Raw genomic sequence first — 22,102 nt, 5'->3', positions numbered from 1 at the left:
CCTGTATCAATGGCACAGTGGAGGAATAGAGTAACTAGTAAAATGTCTTTCATAAGCCTTTTTAGCTCCTTACGTATAATAAACATTTTAAGTATCTTTGTGTGCCTCTTGGTCCCGACCATGGGAGAGGACACACAGATGGTAATAAATGCTTCATCCTCACGTGACATTTCCTATCACACAAGCAGTTCCTTTAAGGAAACACAGAGCGTTATGCCTTTAAGAAGGACAGGCTCAAGGCCTAGTTCCCCTTAACTCACAAATATCAATGGATTTGAATCTAAGTCCGACCCAGTTTTTATCAGAGTCAGAACTGAGATTGGGATCCAGCCTTGCAAGGCAGCCTAGTCCCTTATGAACTCTTCTCGTGGTACACGTGTTCAGGCTTCCTCCACGACAGATTTTTCTCCACAGCTGAGCTTGCACAGGCGTTTGTTTGGCTTGCTGTGGGGTGCTTAAGTGTGTTTCGCAGCCTCTGCAGTTTTCTCCCTCACTAGCTGGAAACAGTGGCTCCGTTTTATAATTCCAAGATTCTGAGCAAAGAATGTGCTACCCTGGCTCACTTTCTGTTGTCAGGCCAAAAGTCCCTGGCAAGCTGTAGGGTAGGCCACCTTTGGATCAGGTGGCAGCCCTGGTGAAGTCAGCCCTAGCTGAGTGCAAAATGACATCACGGGCTATCACAGACAAGCACACACCTCCACTGGAGCTGAAATAACATCACTGGGCTATCACAGACAAGCACATGCCACCATTGGAGCCGAAATGACATCACTGGGCTATCACAGACAAGCATATGCCGCCACTGGAGCTGAGGGTTGGGACACTTCTCTTTATTACATGTGTTTGTTCAGACAGATACTTTCCTAACTGTGCAGGAAACACAGATTCCTAAATGAGTCAGGCCGACGACATTGCAAAAGACAACAGGAGCAGGGCTCCCACAAAAGCGAATGCATGAAGTTTGCCTGAACTTTCGGTCTTTACAAAAGAACCCCAAAGCATGGATCTGAAGGCAAAGCTTGGGTTTTAAAACACTGTGCAAAGCCAAACCAAACTGATCTGTAGGCACTATTATGTTTTGAGGCTTGCATTTTAAGGCTCTGCTTTGAAAAATTGTCATGTAAGGATAGATTTCTTAAAAGTAATCACATAAATGGATTGAATAATCTATTTCTTTTCAGTACAGTTATCTATAGGCACACTTGGCCTTTTGTCGGTATCTATGGGTTGATTTATTAACAGAAGACATTCGCTTTGGAGGTGTTCACTGGGAGTTGTTTTGGGGTCAGCATTTTCATCTGTTTCACTTCAGAAATCCTCCAGCTTCTTACCCAAGCTCATACACTTCCATCTTTCCTCAACCCAAAGAAGACGAGGCAATGGTGGGGGTGGCAGATTTCAGTTTCAGCCTCCACAAAAGGTCACTTTGGGGAGATGATCCTCTGTTCATGCTTTCTCAGGTTTCTTAAAGACCACCCAAGCCTTTGGCTCGAAGATGAAGCCAAGACCAAATGCCAATAGGGTAATCAAGAGAACCCAAACCTCATGCCTTGGGAACCATAGCACAAGGATTTCGCAAGGTTGGTCAGTCCCGAAAAGCAGAACAAACAGGCATGTATATATTCTCAGGGGAACGGTAGAGAGATGGAGCCTGGAAACAGTTGATCACCAGCTCGCTGTGTCTGTCAGAGGACTGATTCTGCCTTATTGAGAAATATCCTCAAAGCCCAAAAGTTAGGGCAGGTTTGCAGAGGCAGCGAGTCTTGGCTGTTCCTTCCAGTCCAAAACAATGCGACTTGGCAGGCTTGGGTGATGCTTAAGCTGAAAATGCCATCACAACTACAGACTGTGAAGGACACTCTCTAGGAATCACGATTCTTCCCTTAAGGAGCTTACAGTCTAGAAGGAGAATGTAAGGTCACAAAAAGCTCAAGGGCTTGAAAGCAGGAGTCTTCCCCAGCTGCGGGTTCTCTAAGAATTGTGATTCTTAGAGCGGAAATAATAAACATATTAGAAAATAGAGCAGCTAACCTATCCAAGTTCTTAGTTTATGCCAGATGTTTATCTAACCTTATCTTATTCTATGTACTCAATTATATAAATGATAAAAAAACTATTTAAATAGCTCTTGTTTTATGCATGCAGTATTTCTGCTTATTATAAAGAATTCAGGAAAATCCAATGGGTGCACATCATATTTCTAAACAGACATGCTTTTTTTGTTTTTTGTTTGTTTGGTTGGTTTTTGTTTTTTGAGACAGGGTTTCTCTGTAGCTTTGGAGCCTGTCCTGAAACTAGCTCTTGTAGACCAGGCTGGCCTCAAGCTCACAGAGATCCGCCTGCCTCTGCCTCCCGAGTGCTGGGATTAAAGGTGTGTACCACCACTGCATGGCACATTATTTTTCTTCTCCACAAAAGGCTATGATCAGTGTTAACAATACAAGTTTCTCAGAGTCAGGGGATGAAATCATATCTAGAGCCCACACGATGGTAGGCCAGGAGTGTTGAAAAATATGTCCCGTTTCTCAGAGCTACTCACCTCATAGCTCTGATGTCCCAGTGAAAGAAACCTCCAGATAGAATCATTCCTGGTCTTCTTTGTCAATTTCTCCAGCAAGCATTGACATGGGCGTGTGCATGAAGTTCAAACACAAGAATGAACAGGACAGACGAGGTTCCTGCCTCTGGAGAGAGCTCATCTTTTCAGTAGAGGTAAGGGCTCTAAGAGAAAGGGCCTGAAAACCACATTGGAAAAACTTCTTGACACCCAGAAGTGGCTCTTGGTTCTAATAACTGGATGGCTTTTCAGAAATGGGCTCTGCTTCATAGTCTAGCTCTCAAATGCCCAAACAGTGTATTAATGAGCCTGCCTTGATTTCATAAGGCATCATATGAGATGTGAAATAACTCTGCATTCCAACATTTGCAAATACGTTCCTTGGGAACATATTCCTCCAGATCTCATAGTCCATACATGGGAAGCTGGCAGTTTTCGGCTCTATATTGTAATGCATTTTTATTTGGAGTGAAGTAAATAAATAGTGGTACACACGAGGGATGAAGGAAGAAGCCCTCCTCTAAGAGAGTGAACTGTCTAGGTACCTCTCTTCTCCTACCTCTGGGCCTGGGAGACTTGGATTTCAAACTGTGAGGCCTTCACTCCGATGCCTTTATTGGTGAGGACTTAATGATCAAATTTTGTGCATCAGTGGCAGTGGCAGCTGCTAACGTCCCGAAGACTCATCCTGGCACAAGGGGGCAAGGGAGAGTCCATTTCTGGCTCAATGACGGATGGAATCTTGGCACTACCTGACAGAATTATCCAACTGTTTTCAAGATATGTGAGATGCCTCCATGTGTGTGCCTGTGTGTTATGTACACGTGCACATATGTGGAAGGAAGCATGTATGTACCTCTACGTGTTAAAGAAAATGCACTTTGCAGACAAAGGCGCTTCACTTAAGAATTATTCTGGCGAACAGCAGCCTTCTAGGAAGGGACAGCCAGTGTGAGTCAGAGAAGATGACAGCCACAAGCTACCCAACAAAACAAGGCAGGTGGCATTTGTAGGAGCAAATTGAGAAGATTCTCAGAATACCTAAGCAGACGCTGTTTGGCCAAGATCTTCCTGCCAACTTACCCATTAAAAACACGCCTGGGAGCCCGCTGGACCGCCAGGGAAGCAGACAGCCATGGCTTCCTCTCCACATGACAGTCTACATAGCCATGGAGTCTAAGTAGACAACCAATGTCCCCAATCTCAGCGGCCTCTTTCTGGTGTCTAATAAGTAAGGACGCCCTCTCAGAGTTTGCCTCCTCGGCATGGCTTCCCTGTGAACTACAACGTTAGCTGTGGAGTTGGAAGGACAAAGGAATCAAATAAGGGTAATTTACTATCCAGGATTGTTGGCGACCTTTTTTCAATTATACACATTGGCTTTTGGCTTCGGCAGATCTGAGTTTACGAGGCTTCTGGTCGTTAATGGGCTGAAACAATGGGCCTGTGCATTTCTTCGCGGATAAGTTACTGGCTTTAGTAATTTGCTTGTGCATCAGTTCTGGGCTTTTTTTTTTTTTTTTGTGGTTAGTTAAATGGGAGAACAAGTACTGAACCCCACTGTCCGCTCTCCTGCGCTCCGTGCACAACGAGCTTCCTATAGAACTGTGTGATCAGGAAACAGAAAAGCTCAGAGAGCAGCAGTGGCGAACGACAGGCTCTGTTGGCATCCGGCGGCTTCTACATGATGGAGAGGCAATGATGTATTTCGAAAACCAGAAGGATTGTGCTATAAATGGTGAGACCAAGAGGAATGGGGTGGCAGGCAGAGCGACAGTTTTATGGTCCCAGGAGGATGCTTGTTTGTCTGTGACCTTGTACCAGTGACTCATCTGCCTGGACGTCAGGATTCTGATCCGTAGGTGATGGGTGTTTTATCTCAGCTCAGTGATCAATCAGAGGCTCATCCCTTTATTCTAGCCCCCAGGGGCGTTCTCTAGGCTCGGGGTTTGTATTCCATTCTTCCCATATCATCTCTTGGAGGCCTCATCCCTTCTCATATCTGTAGTCAGCCATCTATTTTCATATCTTATCACCAACTCTGAATTTTCTCCCAAGCTCTAATGTTGGAAGAAACTGGGAGAGTGATCTCCCAAGTTATATAGCCTCCCCCAAATGCTTACTGGGCAGTTGCTATCTGAGTATCTTGATTTTTGCAATTTATTGTTCTCTTATCAAAACTTACCTAGGCTACACTCTGGACTTTAAGAACAGACTTATGTGGCATAAAACAGGGCACAAAATCTGAGTCCAAATCTGTCACTTCTGTGTGACATGAATGAGTCATACGCAACTATCAAACCCAAAATGGTGATGATTAGGCTCCTGTAAAATTTGGAGGCAAGATATAAAAAATCTTGGCAAATCACCTGGTGTATGATAGCTGTTCTGTAAATAATACCATTCTTTTAATTTTTGAATAATTATCAGGATTTATGCAGTTCTTTTATTCTCATACTATATTGTGTTTATTATACATGCTTGTAAAGTACAGAACAAGGATGAACTGAAACAGTGGACGTGAAGGACTGGAGAGACAACCCAGGGTTAGAGAGCTCGTCCAGCACTCTAGCATATTCTAGGCCCTACATAAAATAAGAAGAGAAAAGAAAGGAAAGAAGAGAAAAGTCTTGTACACAAATACTCTAGATGGTGAAGCTGTTGCGTTTAGAGAGAAGTTCTTGAAGAGAGGAGAATACTTTTGCATTATCCTAAAACTTGAAGGATGTCACAAAGACTTTTCAGATCTGCATAATATATATTATGATTAAAGCAGTGACACCGGCATCCAAATATACACCATTCATATACAGATGTATTGAAATCAGAAATACCACATCTGATCAGGTCTTCCCAGCAGAGCTGGATGATGCTGATTTGCTAGCCGATTCTGGTATGTGTTAGCACTGCTGGTTCTAAAGTCAATAAAGGTAGAGTTTGTATTCATCTCTTCTTTGAAAATTTCCTCATATCTTATAGGCTGATGGCCTTTTTATCATAGGCAATATTCATCTTTTGGCCATAAGACATGGTAAAATGATTGAAAGATTCAATAGGAAGATGTTTAAGAAATTAAAAAAAGAACAGAACCAGGAGAAGCCAGGAATAGTCCAATATGGTAGATAAAGTTCCTGTTTTCTCCCATTCTTACCAGCATCTGCATCAGGGAAAAAAATGCCTGTTTTAGTGCTGCTTGTGCAGTCTTTGTTACAACTACCCTAATTTTAGGATTTTTCTGTTTGCAAAACTTCAGTTCTTCATTTATTGATAGGGAAGTGAAAGGAATCCAGTTCTCTGGAAACAGCCTTCTCTTGCGTGTACAATGTTGCAAAAGGTGTGTGTGTGTGTGTGTGTGTGTGTGTGTGTGTGTGTGTGTGTGTGCATGTGGGTGTGTGTACTAAAAAGGAATGACCCTATGATCTTTGAAACAGGGGATACCCTATAGTAGAGCTCTCAGCAGGAATGAGTCCCCAATTTTGATCCCCATCATCACAAAACTTGAACAAATAAAACTTCTCAACCTAGAACCATCACCGTGGGAAGTAATAAAGAGATTATACATCATTCATTTCTGTAACTAAGGAAACTACATAAGACCAGCTCCATCTTTTCATCACAGGAAAAATGTACGTCAGCCAAAGATAGACATCCTGGGAATTTGCACTAGAAATCTCCTGTTCCTGTCTTCAACATGGTTATCATTACTGGAATTTCCTTATGCATTAGAAATAAAATATTTGAAGAGTCACTGGCTGTTTTAAAAGTGGTTTGAACACTAGAGGAGTGACTGGGTTGAATAAACGTGAGCGTCCCCTCCTTCCCCGAGAGGCTATGATACCATCTCCTCTACTTTTTGTATTCTGCGATAACAATACTCATGCTTCCACATTCTCAGAGATCATTCCTTTGGCACCTAGACAGTAGTGTGTGCAGGCATGCATGTGTGCATGTGTGTGTGTATGCGTTGTGTTGGAGGGTAATAAGCTCATTTCTCCTGGCACAGAACCTCACTGAACGCTGTGAAATCCTAACCCTGCCGCCACCACTTAGCAAAGTATGTGCTCAACACAAGAGGCCAGAATCCATAATTTAGTCTTGCAATTAAAAAAAAATCGTAAAACCTGGCAGGGGGACAGAGACAAAATGGACCTGAGGAAATATGTTTCTGTCATTTGTGTTCCAAAATTCCCTAGGTATGCTCGCTTAATCACACCCCAGTGGTGGACAGAGTTCCAACTTGCGTAGCCAGGCCATCCTGGATGCCTAGAACCCAAGGTGGAGTAGTGTCCTTAGCACAGCGAGCCAACAGAGGCCTTCCGTGTTGTTTGTGTTTCATCCACCAGATGGTAGCGCACACTGTCCATTCAATGTAAAGCTGGCCTGGGATTCTAACTTCCCGTAAATTACAGAAAGGTTGGTGTTGAATCCAAGCCAGGTGCTCTGGATATCATTCATTATTTTTCCCCCCATCATGATGGATTGTTGATTGGGAGAATATTTGGTACTGCTATAGCAAGATGGGGATCCATCTGAAATAAAGAAAACCCAGCCGTGTATTGCAACCCAGCTTCTTAAAGGCAATTTGAGAAGAGGGAATACTTTTGGACATCTAAAAACCACACACTAAGTATCGGATACTGACATTTTTCAAAAACACCACCTTAGTACATCATGCAAAAGACATTCAGGATGTCAAGTCCAATTAATCTTGGGGAAAATTTTGCATAGTAACGAAATTCCTTCCATGAAACTAGTTCAAGTGGGTTATAGGTGGTTTCCCCTCAAATCCAAGGGGAGCGTTAGACCTTAGATGCTATGAAATTTCCATGAGCTAAATGAGAGGGCAGCATCAATAAGCTGGCTTGCCTTCTGTCTGCTGTGCTCTTCTCCCTCCCCTTGCCCCATGCCAGAGGAGCAAGGACACAGATGAGAAAAACATCTGGCCTCCTCTGCCTCCGTCCGACAGAGGGTCTTCTTTGAGGTCTGGGTCTCAGGCTCATTCTATCTATTTTTCAAACTCGTTTTTAAAATGAGCAGCTCAACAGGGATTTCCTTTCATCTTACTGTATTATTTTCAAATTAAATTGAGTCCAATGTCCTGCAGTAGAACTATGAAAACAAGGCTCCGGGGTATCGGAGTGGCTTCTCAGCCTGTTGCCCGAAACAGATGAGCTCCCCACCTGGGACAGGGAGCAGTAGATAATCCATGAACAGAAGTTGAGGTAAGGTGGTGGCAGAGGGGCAAGAGGGGAGATCCTGATGGCCTATTTTCCAGTGGGGTTCAGAGTGAAGATAAGAGTCCTTGATCCTCCACACTGTAGACCCATCATAGATGGACCTTCTATGTATCCTACCATCTATCACAGCCTCTTCTGCGTTGAATGCTCTGTAAGAAGCTATGAAAAATGGTAGGTGTGGTCCATGCTCAGCACATCAAAATGTAAAGAACTGTGAGAGGAGGAGAGGGAGGGAGAGTAAGTATAGACAAAGTGAGCAAGCATGGGGAATGATAAGAACTTTGAAAAACTCGCGCTTGTGCTAAGGGACTTAGCGTTTGTCTTGCTCAGCACCACCTAGAAGGGCAAGTAGAGTGCATCCCCAGAGGAGAAACAGTTCCCCCATTGTTTGAATGGGAAGGAGAAGCCAGATCACAGTGCAAACACCAAGCATTCACTTTCAGACCATTTACAAATGCCGAGATGCTCTTGAAGTCTTCTCCCTCCATCTCCATCTTTGTTTCTTCTTCCTCCTTACAGTCTTCCCATCCCTTTCTACACCTCTGCAGCATCTCTGCCACTTGGTCTTGCTGATTGTTACAGTCCATCACAGGATAAGGCTTGGCGTTTCAGAGACCTTGATGGGAGGCATTTTCAGAATACGTACTTGCTAACATATAGCAATGCTAATATATATATATACACATATATACATATACATATATATATATAAACATAAAGACTTACTTATAATTGACAACAACCTGTTGGAGAGGAAGAAACAAAAACTCCTCGAGGTTTAATTAAAAGTGCATATACTTACACAGACATAATAATGAGAGTCTGAATCCACAAAAGAAGATACTCGGAGCTTTAGAAAAAGTGGGAGTTTCCCCGTCATAATCAAAGCTATATTCTAAGTTGCTCATGACCATGACTTGACCTCTCTCTCTCTCCACGCTGTCTTGTAGCCTGTGCTACTTTTCACTTGAGTTATCATTTATTATAGGTAGCTCAGTCATTATTTCTAACATGCACATGGTCTGATACACACATGCCAGCCATGTGGAAGCCCAGGCTGTGTTGTAACCATGCTCTCCTAGTTTGATTAGCCATGCTGTCATTGTTTGATTAGCCATGCTGTGATTGTTTAATCTTGTCTTGGTCTCTTTCCCTGTGGCTGTAAGATGCTGTCAAAAGCAGCTTAAGGGTGCCTTGGTTAGGGTTTCTACTGCTGTGAAGGAACACCACGACCACTGCAACTCTCTCTCTCTTTTTAAAATTTTATGATTTATTATGTATACTTTGTTCTGTCTACATGCATGCCTGCACACCGGAAGAGGGCATCATATCTCATTCCAGATGGTTACGAGGCACCATGTGGTTGCTGGGAATTGAACTCAGGACCTCTGGCAGAGTAGTCAATGCTCTTAACCTCTGGGCCATCTCTCCAGACTCACAGCAACTCTTATCAAGAAACACATTTCCTGGGGTCTGGCTTACAGTCCAGAGGTTCAGTTCATTTATCATCAGTGGAGGGAAACATGGCGGCACACAGGCAGACATGGTGCTGGAGAGGGGGCTGAGGGTTCTACATCTAGAACGGTAGGAAGAGAATGAGCCACTGGGCCTGCCTTGAGCATCTGAAACCTCAAAGCCCCCCACTCTCAGTGACACAGGTCCTCCAACAAGGCCACACCTACTCCAACAAAGCCACATCATGTAATAGTGCCACTCCATATGAGCCTATGGGGGCCATTTTCATTCATACCACAAAGGGGTTTATTTCAACTCACAGTTTAAGGTACAGTCCATCAAGAGAAGGGAAATAAGACATTAGGAGCTTAAAGCAGCTGTCCATATTAAGTTCCCACTCAGAGAGAGAAATAAATGGACACATGCTAGTGTTCTATATATTTTCTTCATTTTATAGCGATCGCTTACCTGGGAAATGGTGCCAACATCAGAGGACAAGTCTTCTCATCTCAATTAGCGCAGTCAAGAAACTCTCTCACAGGCCGGCTTAGACGTCATCCCCCAGGTGAGTCTAGATTGTTCGTGCCAAATTGAGAATTCATGGTCATCTTGATGGATCCCAGCTGAGAGTGAGGGTGCCTGGAGATAGGAAATGAGTCATCGCTAAGACAGAGCTATCTCCTGGCCAATAGGAAAGCAAAATTACACACAGAGGTGCTTCATCAGCCCTGGATCAGAGCTCAGAATCTGAGCTTTCAGCTGACCCAATGGGATTCCTGCAGCCAAGGCGGGGTCTACAAGAGGAGCAAGACAGATAACGATCGGGACCACGATCGGGACCCATGGGCTATTACCCACCTTCCAGAACTGGATTCTTTTTCTCATTGAAAAGGGTTCTCAAGCTTATGTTCAAAAGCACATCATGTGCTTGGCCTGAGTCCCCTACAAAGGGAATGACCTACTGAACCACGCTCACGCCAAGATTCACACGTGGACAAGGTCACTGCTGGGGTCTCACCCTGAAGAGTCACAAATGTCCTGCACTTAACATTATTCCTCTGTGCGGGGGACAGGAAGAAAACAGTCCATTCTCAGTTAATGGAGTCAGTCCTCTGAGAGGGGGGACAGGGAAAGACCCAGGGCTACCTTCATTTAGGAGGCTAGCTGTGAGTTTCTGGGTGCTATTTAGAAGACAAATCCAACTCTAAATTCTGTTACTACTATTCTCTTTATTTTTTTGATACACATCAATAAAACATAAGTTTTCTATCATAGGGTTTGAAGTGCTGTGAGCAAACAGGAAGTTAATAGACCCCTGTATAACCAACTTCTGACTCCTGCTCTCTCCCCTATGAACTGTGACGAGGGAGAAAAGAGAACCATAGCGGAAAGGGCAGGTTGGCTTCAGCAGGCATTTGGAGTCCCGCGGGAACAGGAAGTGCTGGGATAGAGGGCCAAAAGAATGAGGCAGAGTGTGCCTCTTGTCCCTCGCCTACCTGTTAAATTCGGGAGGCCCGATCCCAACCAATTGTGAGTGAACGCGAATGCCAAGGGACGACGCTAAGGGTGACGATCCCAAGGCAAATTATGTATTTATTCTTCAAATATTTACTGACAGCACCATGGCGGACACTGGGAAAAAGATTGTGGAGTGGAAGATTGCCTCTTTCCCAAACCCTGCAGCCTAGCACTGATACAGGATTTACATTTAAATCAATCATTTGTAGAAAGCGTGTTGTGGTGTCCCTGTTTTCCTCACCCCAATTCCGAGCCACCTGAATGATGCATAGGAGTTTGAGTCATTAAAACTGAGTGCCAGTTTCCCACATAAGAACTGCAGGGAGCCTGATGCTCCCGTGACGAAGTGAACTCTCTGAGACGCCTGCTGCTGGGTTTTCTCTATAAACCCATGGGCCTTTTTCATGGCTGATTAGCGAAATCGTCTGAGTTAGAGCCACCCGCTAAGACAGATGTCAAGATTATTAAAGTCTTTAGCCACCAGGCCCCCATGTTAGACACTTTGTACAGCCACCTTCTCCTTTCCTACCTGACCAGAAGTCAGCACAATCAGGTCAGTTGCTGCGTCTGTTCTACTGAGAAGCAACAGCCGCTCTCCTCAGTTTAAGCCCAGTGAGTTAAAGGAATAAATGCTGAGATGGAAGAAGAAACCAGCACGGTTGCTCCAGTGAGGATCTCTCCATACAAAGTCAAGACATGAATTCTGACCACGGTCACAACAATGACAGTCAGTGCTTCAGGGAGGGCAGTGACACCTAAAACAAGATCCGAAGCCTAAGAGAGAAGGTGGCACTTGTGTCTAGGCTTGCAATATCTTTTGTCATTGTTTCCCAGAGTAAATTTTATTATTTCATTTTTTTTCTTTAGCACTGGGCACACTCCATTGTGTATATGGACGATATTTTTTTTAATCCCCTCATCTAGTGATAGATCTTAGTTGAGTGCATTTTCCAGCCATTGTGAACAGAACAGCAATGACCATGGACGTGCAAATGTCTCTGGACCAGGATGGAAAGTCCTCTGGACACAGGCATGGGAAGTGGTATGGCTGGACCATGGGACGTTGCTGTCTCTAGTTTTTGAGAGATTTCCAGACTTATTTCCAAAGTGGCTGCACTAGTCTATGAGGGACAGCGCGTAAGAGTTGCCTGTCACCTTCACGCCAGCGTCTGTTGTCATGTGTGTTCCCAACAACGGCTGTTCTGACTGGACTCGGGAGAATCTTTCAAGTTGGTTAAGGATGTTGATCATATTTTAAAGTCTTTCCTACCCATTTGCATATCTCTTGAAAATTTCCTGTTCAGTTCTGTAGGCTACTTCTTAATCGGGCTCTTTGTTTTCTTAAAGTTTAATTTTTGAGTTCTTTGTATTTTCAGGAAACTTGGTCATCTGTCAGGGAGTAGTTGGCAGGGGTTTTCCCCCCATTCTGTGGGCTACTGATCTGCTTCGCTTTTCTTTGCTGTACAGAAGTTTTCTTCTAAGATCCTAAGATCCAGTTTGTTGACCATCCCTCTTACGTCCTGTGCTATAAATATAAAGTTCTACCTGCGTCTATAAATAGAAGGAAAAGTGCTCCTGCTTTTTCCTGTGGTGACTGAAGGAAGCCAGGTCTCATGTTGGGCCTTGAGATCCTTGGGACTGGGTTTAGAGCACAATGAGAAATTAGAGATCGAGTTTCATTTTCCTATAGGCCTTTATTTACACATGTACTTAAAAAAAATGCTCACAGTCATGGAGCCGGCTGTTGAGTTTGTTTGCTTGGAATGAGCGGGCTCTGTGGAACGATGTGCTGCGAGCTATTTCTAGGCAGAGAAAATTTTAATTATTTCTGGTGTAACCTCTGTTCTCTGACTTTCAGAACCATCATATTTACTTCAGGAACAACTGGGGCCTTTTTCATTTGCACAGCTGATATCCAGCATCTAGCCGGCCCTCATTCGGGACTGTTTCCTAACCCCTGTTAAATTGAATGGCTTGACCTCATGCTATCTCTAGACACTGTTTATGTTTGGCCTAGAAATATCTTGTACTAGATGAAATGTAACCTATCTTGATGTGTTAGTGGAAAAACCTAACCTACTTTGTAATAAGTACCAGAGGCTCAGTTATCCCCAAACAGCCAACAGTCCAAACCCTGTTCAAATAAAACAGATGAGAATTTTAACCAATGAGAGCCGTGTCTGTCCTTCACCTCTTCTCTTCCCCATCACTTCCGATTCTCTGTCTATAAATAGAACTTTCCATGTGCTGGGGTAGGACATTCTCAACCAGTTTTGGTCTAGGCTGCCACTTGATTCTAGAATCTCAAAGCCGTTAAATCGGCAATGCTCGGCTTGCTGTGATTTCTCTTTTAATGTCTACAGTGGCATAGTTGCCACCTCTATTTCATAGTTCCCGAAACTCTGAACTGTGTACCGTGTGCTGTTAGCAGAGCTGCTTTCTACTTTCCAATACTGCTTGGTTCATGAGAACTTTCTCTCTCCAACAACATGGACCAACAAAAGACCAACTGAGCCTCACTCTGCCTTTGAACTTCCTACTGGCTTTCTGGAAGGAACACACTGCAAAAAGGACCTGAAAGGGGGCAGACCAGGGCCAGGATGGAGAAAACTCCAGCAAGTGACCCAGGACCCAGGGCAGGAGATGTCATTGCTTATCACCAAAGACTGCATGTGTTCAAGGTTGGGTCCAAATTCTGATCCAGTGCTCAAAAAGGAAGTCAGTTTCTCCATTCAGCCTCCCATGACCAGAGCTGTGTGCCTCTGGGATGGGAGGGTCTTAGCTGAGTTTTCTTTGCTCTCTGAGAGGACAATGGTTATACATACCAATTCTGGAGTCAGAGAGGCTCAACTCTGGAGCCTCTGGCCTTGCTGCTTACCACCAGACTCCATCAGCCTTAGTTTTCTCTCTGGTAAAATAAAGCTGAGTCTTACAGAGTGCATTTGAAAGCTTCTAGTGAAAGTTCAGTAAAATCACAGGGGCAGAATCCTGGGCATGTCATAAGTTCCCAAAAGAAAAGAAATAGCCACTTTTAAAGAAGAAAATGACACAACCCTTGAAGACAATGGACCAAGGAGTCTTGTGATTTCCTCTAGGCCTCTGCATTTCCCCATAGATACCAGGCACAAATGGTCAAAGGTAACAGCAGTCAGAAGCAGAACATGAGCAAGGAGCGTGGAGAATGACCCCACTTGCCAGTTTTTACACAGATGGCCTAGAGTCTCATCAACCAGACTTGCCCCTATCCCTCAAGGGTGAGAGTAAGACGCAGTTAGCAATCACGCTGTCCGGCCAAGACTACAGTTTCTGTGGGAAGAAAAGTGGAAGGAAGATTTTTATCATAACGAGTTCATTTCCGAGGCTTATTTCATGCCACCACAGTGTAGGAATGTATTCTCAATAGGGGCACCATTTCTTTTCTTCAAATTTATAAAATTCTCCGCATAGCTAGAAAAAAATAACCCTCCTCTTTGCCAATCTTGATCAGAATACTGTTAGATCCTAAAGAAATATCAAGTGATAAGAAAGGGTAAAAATCCCTTAGAAACAAACAAAAGCAGGGGTTTTGAGCATTTTGTGTGTGGCTCTGATGGAGCAGGCATAAAAGGAGTGGAAAAGAAGGAGAGGGGGTCTGTGGTCCTGTTATCTGTGACTTGGAAGAACCCGAGAAGCATTATATTGAGTGAAACATGCCAGGCACAAGAAGAGAAATACTGTGCGCCCTCATCAACATGTGGAAACTGGGAGTTTAACTCCAAAACACAGCGATGGTGTCAGGGTTTGAATCTGCAGTGCTACTCCCAGGCTCATATTTTGAGTATTCTCTGGCTGCTGGTATTGTCTGGAGATAGTCTGGTCATTCTAGAAGCAGGTATCTGTGGGGAGCCCTTGAGAGTTATAGCTGGCTACTGCTTGCAGTTCACCAGCTCATGAACAGATGATTGCAGGCTCACAGGACCAAGAATGGAGTAAGTCTGTTTCCCTGACCATGCTCTGATGGGTGAGACTCTCTGAAAGCATAAGCCGAATATCGTTTAAGGCATTCCAGTTATAGTGATACAAATACAATGTATTTTATGATACAAAGTAACAAATGATACATATACAAAAGTAACAAATACAGGTGATTAATACAAACTGTAGACATGCCCAAGGTTTAAAAGTTTACTTAGATAAAATGATGAATGAACATCTGGACATCTATTGTACAACATGGCAGCTACCATTAATAACAGTGCATTTTGTATTCTGAGCATTGCTAAAGAGAATATTTTAATTGTTTCCACCCAACCAAACAAAAAATATGGGAGGTGGTGCATATATTAATTCACTCAACTGAGCCATTCCACAATACATCTCTAGTTTGAAATGCCATATGGTCCCTGATAAATATATCTAAGCTTATCAATTTAAAATGTTTTTTAGAGTTGAGGTTATAACTCAGTTAGTAGAGCACTTGCCTAGAACACATGTGGATATCCACACATACATGTACATGCACCACTTCTACAACAGTACCCACACACAGTACATACAACACACACCAAACATACTACACACACACAGATAACACACACCATGCTTATCACATACCACAAACACAGTACCTACAACACATACCAGCTTATTACACCACACACACATACACACATACACACAGAGAGAACACACACCATGTTCACTACACCACACACATATACAAAACACACACCATATGTTATACACATACAGTATAGCACACACACAGCACAACACACTCACACACACACACACAAATTGCTTCACTTAACCCTTCAAAACCATCTTCTGAGATGGGACTTATTTAACTCTTGACTTGGAGGAAACAGGCACAAAGGTATAATATGACTTAAGGAAAATCCTCAGGGTGTACCCAGTCCACAAGGAAGAGAAGATTCTCACGATGACTTCCCTACAAACACAAGAAGAGGCTTTTCTTCCTCTTTGGCCTCTTCCTTTAATGTGAACTAGTTCCCTCCGGAAGTCAGTACATATGTAAGCGAAGGCTTAGATGCAATCTCACATGACCAAGATGATCTGAACAAGAATTCTTACAAGTAGCCAGTCTATCCTCTGTCACACAACGTCCCTGGTTTACATTTGTTGTCCTCGATATTCAGAGAGTGAACTTTTTCTTTCCATGCTAAAGTCCTACTTTGACTGCTGGGATGGAACAAGGGGGGGGGGCTCCCATTTTCCTGCCCATCAGAAAGGGTCATGGTCAATATTCCTATGATATACTCAACACAATACTCAAATCCCATCACTTAACCCCAGAAGAGAAACGATCTATTAAAGAAGAAAATTAATCCTCCGAAAACAGCTAAAATTAGGAAAAATCATGATAAAGAGTACTCTCCATCCTTCAAAATGAAGCCATGTCCAGAGGGCATTGGCTAACCAAAGGTGAGAGCCCCATTCCTCAGACTGTGAAGGCTGCAGCAGGGTCTCTCCAGAAACAGAGCTGGTGTAGCTTTGGGAAGGTGTGAAGGAACCTGTAGAATACAGAAATAAAAGCCATGGCAATGCGAAGACAAAGGCACGCCACACAAACCGAAGGGCCTCAGGACCACTGAGTTATCAGGTGGGTTCATGCAGGCTCCTGGTTGGGGGAGTGATTTTGATTTTGCATCAGCCCCCCAAAATACTCACGGAGAAATGTCAAATTCCCACAGGACAAAGCCGATTTTTCCTTGAGAGGAGTCCTGAGCGGATACACAAACAATTAAACTGAAATCGACTGTTTTAACCCTCGGTGCAGTTCAAACACCAGAGCCATCAAAGCTGGCCGGCCCAAACCAGCTGCTTGCTACCATCCTTTGAGGTTCACTGAACTGGGGCTTTGTTAGGGCAGGAGCGGGAAGGCATTTCAAAGAGAAGAGCCCTCCTTGGGAACCGATTTCCTGCTGACTTCTCTCAATGGCATGCTTTTTCTCAGAAGACAGTTAGCCCCTAATCCCTAGCACCCCTATTCTGAGCCCCTCCTAAGCCCCTCAGCCAAGCATTGCTAGAATATGAGGGCCCCATTTCCTCTACCCAGGACAACATTGCCCCGGTTAACCTTGTTCTTTAAATACAACGTTTGAAGGAAAACGGCATTCCTTCCTTTTCTGTCTTCTACACATTTTTGACACCAGGTTCCACGTCTTTCTATGGCGGGTTAATTTTTTAAATGCATGATACATAGGCTTTGTCAACCGAGCACTTTAGACAGCGGCCTCCTTAGAGCTGTCCGCTTTAACAGCTCTGTTCCCAGCTGGTCAGGGCTTTTCACCTAAAACAAACACTATAGATTAGATTTGAATTTTAGCACCAAGTATCATTCTTTTTCCAATTATGTTAATAGCATTAAAGAGACTATTTTTCTTTTCCACCATTTCTTTAAGGGAATTTCTCATTTCCTCTTTAAGGGCCTCAATCGTCTTCATAAAGTTGTTTTTAAGGTGTTTTCATCTGCTTCGTCTGCGTTGGGATGTCCAGGTCTTGCTGGCGTAGAACCACTAGTTTCTGGTGCTGCCATATTGCTCTTGCTGTAGTTGAATGTGTTCTTACCCTGCCGTCTGCCCATTTCTTCCTCCAGTGGGTGCAGGTGGGGCCTGTGGCTTAGGTGGTCACTCTTCCTCCAGGTGTAGGTGGGGCCAAGGCTCCAGTGGTTGCAGATGCCTTGCTGTGGGGGCGGGGTGTGGGGGGTGAGGGCTGGGGGTGTAGAGTGGTTTCTCCCAGGTCTCTGGGGTTTTGCTGGGTGGGGTTGGGACACAGGATGTGCCTCCAGGGACAATGACCTTGAGAGTCAAGTATCAAAAGGTAGGTACCATCAATTCAGATACCTGGTTCTGACTTAGGTCCAATATTGTTGCTCAGAAACCTATAAAAGATTTTTTTTTAACCTAAAGAATTAGTAGACTCCAAACCAAAAGGGAAAGGAAGGGGAAGAAGTCTAGGTCCCAGAAGTCAACACTCACAGTAGGACTTAGATATTAATTGGCTGAGGGCACTCGTAATAATCTGTTGCGTGTGTTCCTCAAACGCAATTGGAAAACAGATCTGAGAATGCTAGGTCTGTCTCCTGACATTTCCCTCGCTGAATGATTTCGGGATAATTATTCTGTTCTCTGTTCGCAGTCATTGTGTAAAACAGTTTTTACGAATGACCGCATGTCCTCTTCACGCCGTGAACTTGTGCCAAGCCTCATTATGAAGAAGCCCATTTAAGTGATAAGGAATAAGGTTGCCCAGAAAAGTTAGACACCCTTCCTAAGGTCACACATCTCAAAAGCGCATCCTTCCTCTCAACTCTTTGCTTACTGGATGAGCTCATACGGGCTTCACGTTCTCTTTAGGCTTCAAGTTCAAAGCTCAGAGCTGTGCCCCGCTGCTGTGTGTTGAAGTTACACGCAGTTCCACCACCGACTTCAAGTTCTGCAAGACACTTCCACTTAGATAGTTACTTCCTTTTGAGGATGTCCATCTAGCAATGCATGAAACCTGTCTCTTAGGTGGAAATCTTGAAGGAGAGATGACAAATGAGGAAGGAGGAGAAGACCACCAGTCATGTCCCCAAGCTTGTGTCCACAAAGCTTGTTGCCTGTAAGCGAAGCGTTATGGATTTCTCTAGAGATTGGAACCTCCCCAATCCGTTGGAAGATTCATAAAGAGAAGGCAAGCGGCATGTTACCAGACATGGTGGTGGTTTTGAAAGAACTAATAAAGCATATGACTCACAAAGAATTGTCCACGTGGCCGTTAGCCACAGATAGACCTGCTTGGACTCTCAGTTCCACTATTCACCAAATGAACAGACTTCCTTAAGTCACTTGTCTTGCCCACATACACTCCTGTGTGCACGCTCACATCACACACACACCCCGGATTATCTGGTACATTCATTTTCAAATAAATGCAGCCATTTTAATAATTGGCTTAATGCATTTGAGGACCTACTTATTGCTTTATAGATCAGGTTTACTTGTTCTTGTGACCTCTAGAACTACACACTCTATTCTAAATCCAAGCAACTAAAGATAAAGGCTATGATTCCCCACCCAGGTGGGAATATAGTTCCATGGCAGAGCCCTTTCCAGCATGCACCAGGCCACAGGTTCAACTGCCAATGCTGAAAAGGAAAAGGTAGATTAAAAACGACACGAAAATGCGTAGTCTAGAAATTAACTGTGGTAGTGAACACTTCATAATATAGCACACTTTCACACAGAACGCCTTTTTCTGCAGAGGTCATTTGCTCCTCACATTAGCCTTAGGAGAGACATTGATGCTGTCGTTCTTGGAGTCGTCCCTGCTGTACGGTCCCCTTAACACAAGCAGTTGAGGTTCCATCTAATTGAAGAAAGGTGTAGCCCATACCTTTGCCTGTCCCTAAAAGGGCTGAAATCAGAATTTGTTCTGGAGGTTTGAGAAATTACTCCCTGACAGTCTCCATTAATAGTGACAACGCTGAAGATGATTCAATTGTACTATTTTTTTGTGCGTGGGGTCCATCAGCATCTCGACGAACCCTCTCATTTTACAAAGGCATCTGAAGAAGAGAGGATCAAATGGCTCTCTCCTGCAGTCACTTTGGAAATCCGCGCCTGTGCTTCTCGTTAAAGATGGCAGAGTTAGCATATGGCTTACATTACAATCTATCCCCTGAACCCACTAAGAAGACAGTAAAGGGATGGATTTTAAAGACATTAACCCGTGAGGACAAAAAGAATCAGGCGGAAAACAACAACAACAACAACATTTCTGGAGATGGAAAGCAGATGGTTGGGTGCTGAACGTCTTCACAGACCCGCGAGGGCTGAGATTTAAGTGGATGGTGGGGAAAACAGATGCAACCCACTTCTCACTGCTGAGCCCATAAAGTCTCTGAAACCGCCAATAAGAAGTACCTGCAAACCCGAGGCCATGGCTGAAACAGGTGCAGGGTTTGCAAATAGTCTCACTAAGCAACTACATTTTTATCCTCCTGGTCAACATCCTGGAGAGCTACTCTCTGCAAAGAATTATGGGTAAGACCTTATACAAGAGTTTTCCGAAACAACTCAGAGCAAGGCAGACTGCTTATAGCAAAAAGAATTGCTCAATGCATCTATCTGGAGTGGCGAGAATGCCAGTCTCCTGGCTTACAATGGCTCTCCAGACACCAAAAGCCAAGCTTTGGCTCCTTCGCTAAAGACTTTAGACAAAGGCAAAGGAAAGTAAACATGACAGAGGCACACCAATGGCAGAGGCGTACGGATTTGGTAAATGACTCAACATGCCTCTAAGCCTCTAAACTGCTGAGACCTGTGGGTCTTTTGGTAAAGGGGAAAATTGATTACATGCAAATCATCCACCAGGGGGAGTGTAGACTTCCCCCAAATCATCCACCAGGGGGAGTGTAAACGTCCCCCAAATCAGAGAAACACTAACCTTGGCAAAGACACTGGACTGGGGAGAGAAGGAAGAAGAAAAAGGAGGAAAAAACTTAACTGAACAAAACACTTTCTCCATTTTATACAAAAAAAAAAAACCATCTTGTGAGCTGGAATTGGCCACCTCACAACAGACAACAGACCCTTTGTTGTGCTCTCTAGCAGGCCGTTTGTCCGTGAGTCTCAGCTATGGACTTAAGGACTCCTGACTTTGTGTTTTTTAAGTAAATAAAAACAACAACAACACAATCAAGGTTGTTCCTCCACGCACAGTAAGGCATAGTTGAGTGGGAGGAGAAAGATTTTCTAACAAGATTCAAGCTATACATGCCGAATGACAGCAACGGATTCTTGTTTTTTTCTTCCTAACTTTGCTGTTTTGAATTTTCTTGAACTTACTTCAAAATAAAGTTTGGAGAGAAGAGAACTTGGCCCATGGCAGAGAATTGGTTGTAAGAGCCTTTTATTGGAGAGGGTTTCAGGTGCCCCAAATGAGATGGGATTTGCCCGTTTCCATTCTGAAACCTGGGCATAGTACACACAAATGTGTCTGGAAACACACACACACACACACACACACACACACACACACACACACACACCATAAAAGGCTTTTCTAACTGCCAATTACATTTTCCCTATTTAACAAAGATTAAATTTTGTCCATAACCAGTTGTTTGACAAAGTTTTGTGTGGTTAGCCTCAGCCAATGAGTGCTCTAAATTCAGGCTTGCTCTTGAAATGTCAACTTTCACCTGAGTTAAGGGGTCAAGGGAAGTTTCCAAAACCTGCCCTACTAATGTAAATCTCCTGTCTGCAATCAATTAGTTGTGTCTGATCATTCACTAAGTACTCAGAACTAAACATACCCTGTAAGAGGAATCAATAATGTGTTGAGATATGGACCCTGCACCAAATAAGCAAATCTTTGTTAACTATTGATGATACTGTCTTCTTCTTCTTTAACTCAGAGATTAACATCCAGGTGGTTGATTTCTCAGATCTTTTCCCTGTGGGTATACGGGACCATTAAAACACATGCAGGTCACCAATGAAGCCTCTTGGAGATCTCTGCTCAAGCTTACCACCTTTTGCTAGTTCCTCTTTTTTAAGGCCTCTCACAGGCAGGATGAAGGGGGAAGGATTGGATGTCAGGAAACAGTGAAAGAAAACTTGTGCTTTGCATTTTGTATACCTCACACTTACAAAACTGTTTGTTTTAAGTGAAGGGGGAAAGAGGAGGAGAAGGAGGAAGACAAGGAGAGGAGGAGAAAGAGGGGGAGGAGAAGCATTGACTCTATAACGTGATGGCCCAAAAGCATCAGCGTGTAACGCTTACTGTCAGGTGTGTATTTTCCATTTCCACTAACTTATTTCAGCAGGAAACTAGGTTCACTCTGAAAATATTGCTGAAAGCAGTTAACTTTGAGTAAAATCAATTTGCTGTGAGAGGGTTTGTGTAAGGTTGAGTAGTAGTTACTAGTTGTCTCCAACTAGTGTTAAATAAAATAAAAATGAATAGAACAAAATGGAAACCTTTCTATAACACAGGAACACAAGAAACAGATTACAAGGTTTCTTAAAAATAATGCAATGATCACACACATATATTCATTCAATGCAGGGACTGTATAAGTGTCTAAGGTCTACGACATAGTTTATCCTGTAAAGTTTTAACAAACTGGAAGGAATAAAGGTAGAGAAAACCAAGCCCGAATTCTCAACCTAGGCAATATCAACCCAACAATACGGTGTTATAGGAAAGCACAAAATATGTTCAGTAGGTACAGAAGTTTGGATTTTAGCTGCCTACCCAAGGGCCATATAATAAAGACTTGAGCCCCAGCTTTGTGCTTCTGGGAGGTGATGGAACCTTTGCAAAGTGAAACCCACTGGGCTGG

Source organism: Microtus oregoni, unplaced genomic scaffold (genome assembly GCF_018167655.1).
Source record: "Microtus oregoni isolate MIOR12 unplaced genomic scaffold, Mior012 000001F_ref0000356, whole genome shotgun sequence".
Taxonomy (NCBI): domain Eukaryota; kingdom Metazoa; phylum Chordata; class Mammalia; order Rodentia; family Cricetidae; genus Microtus; species Microtus oregoni.
The sequence above is the reverse complement of the archived record's forward strand: the minus strand, read 5'-3'. Positions refer to the sequence as shown.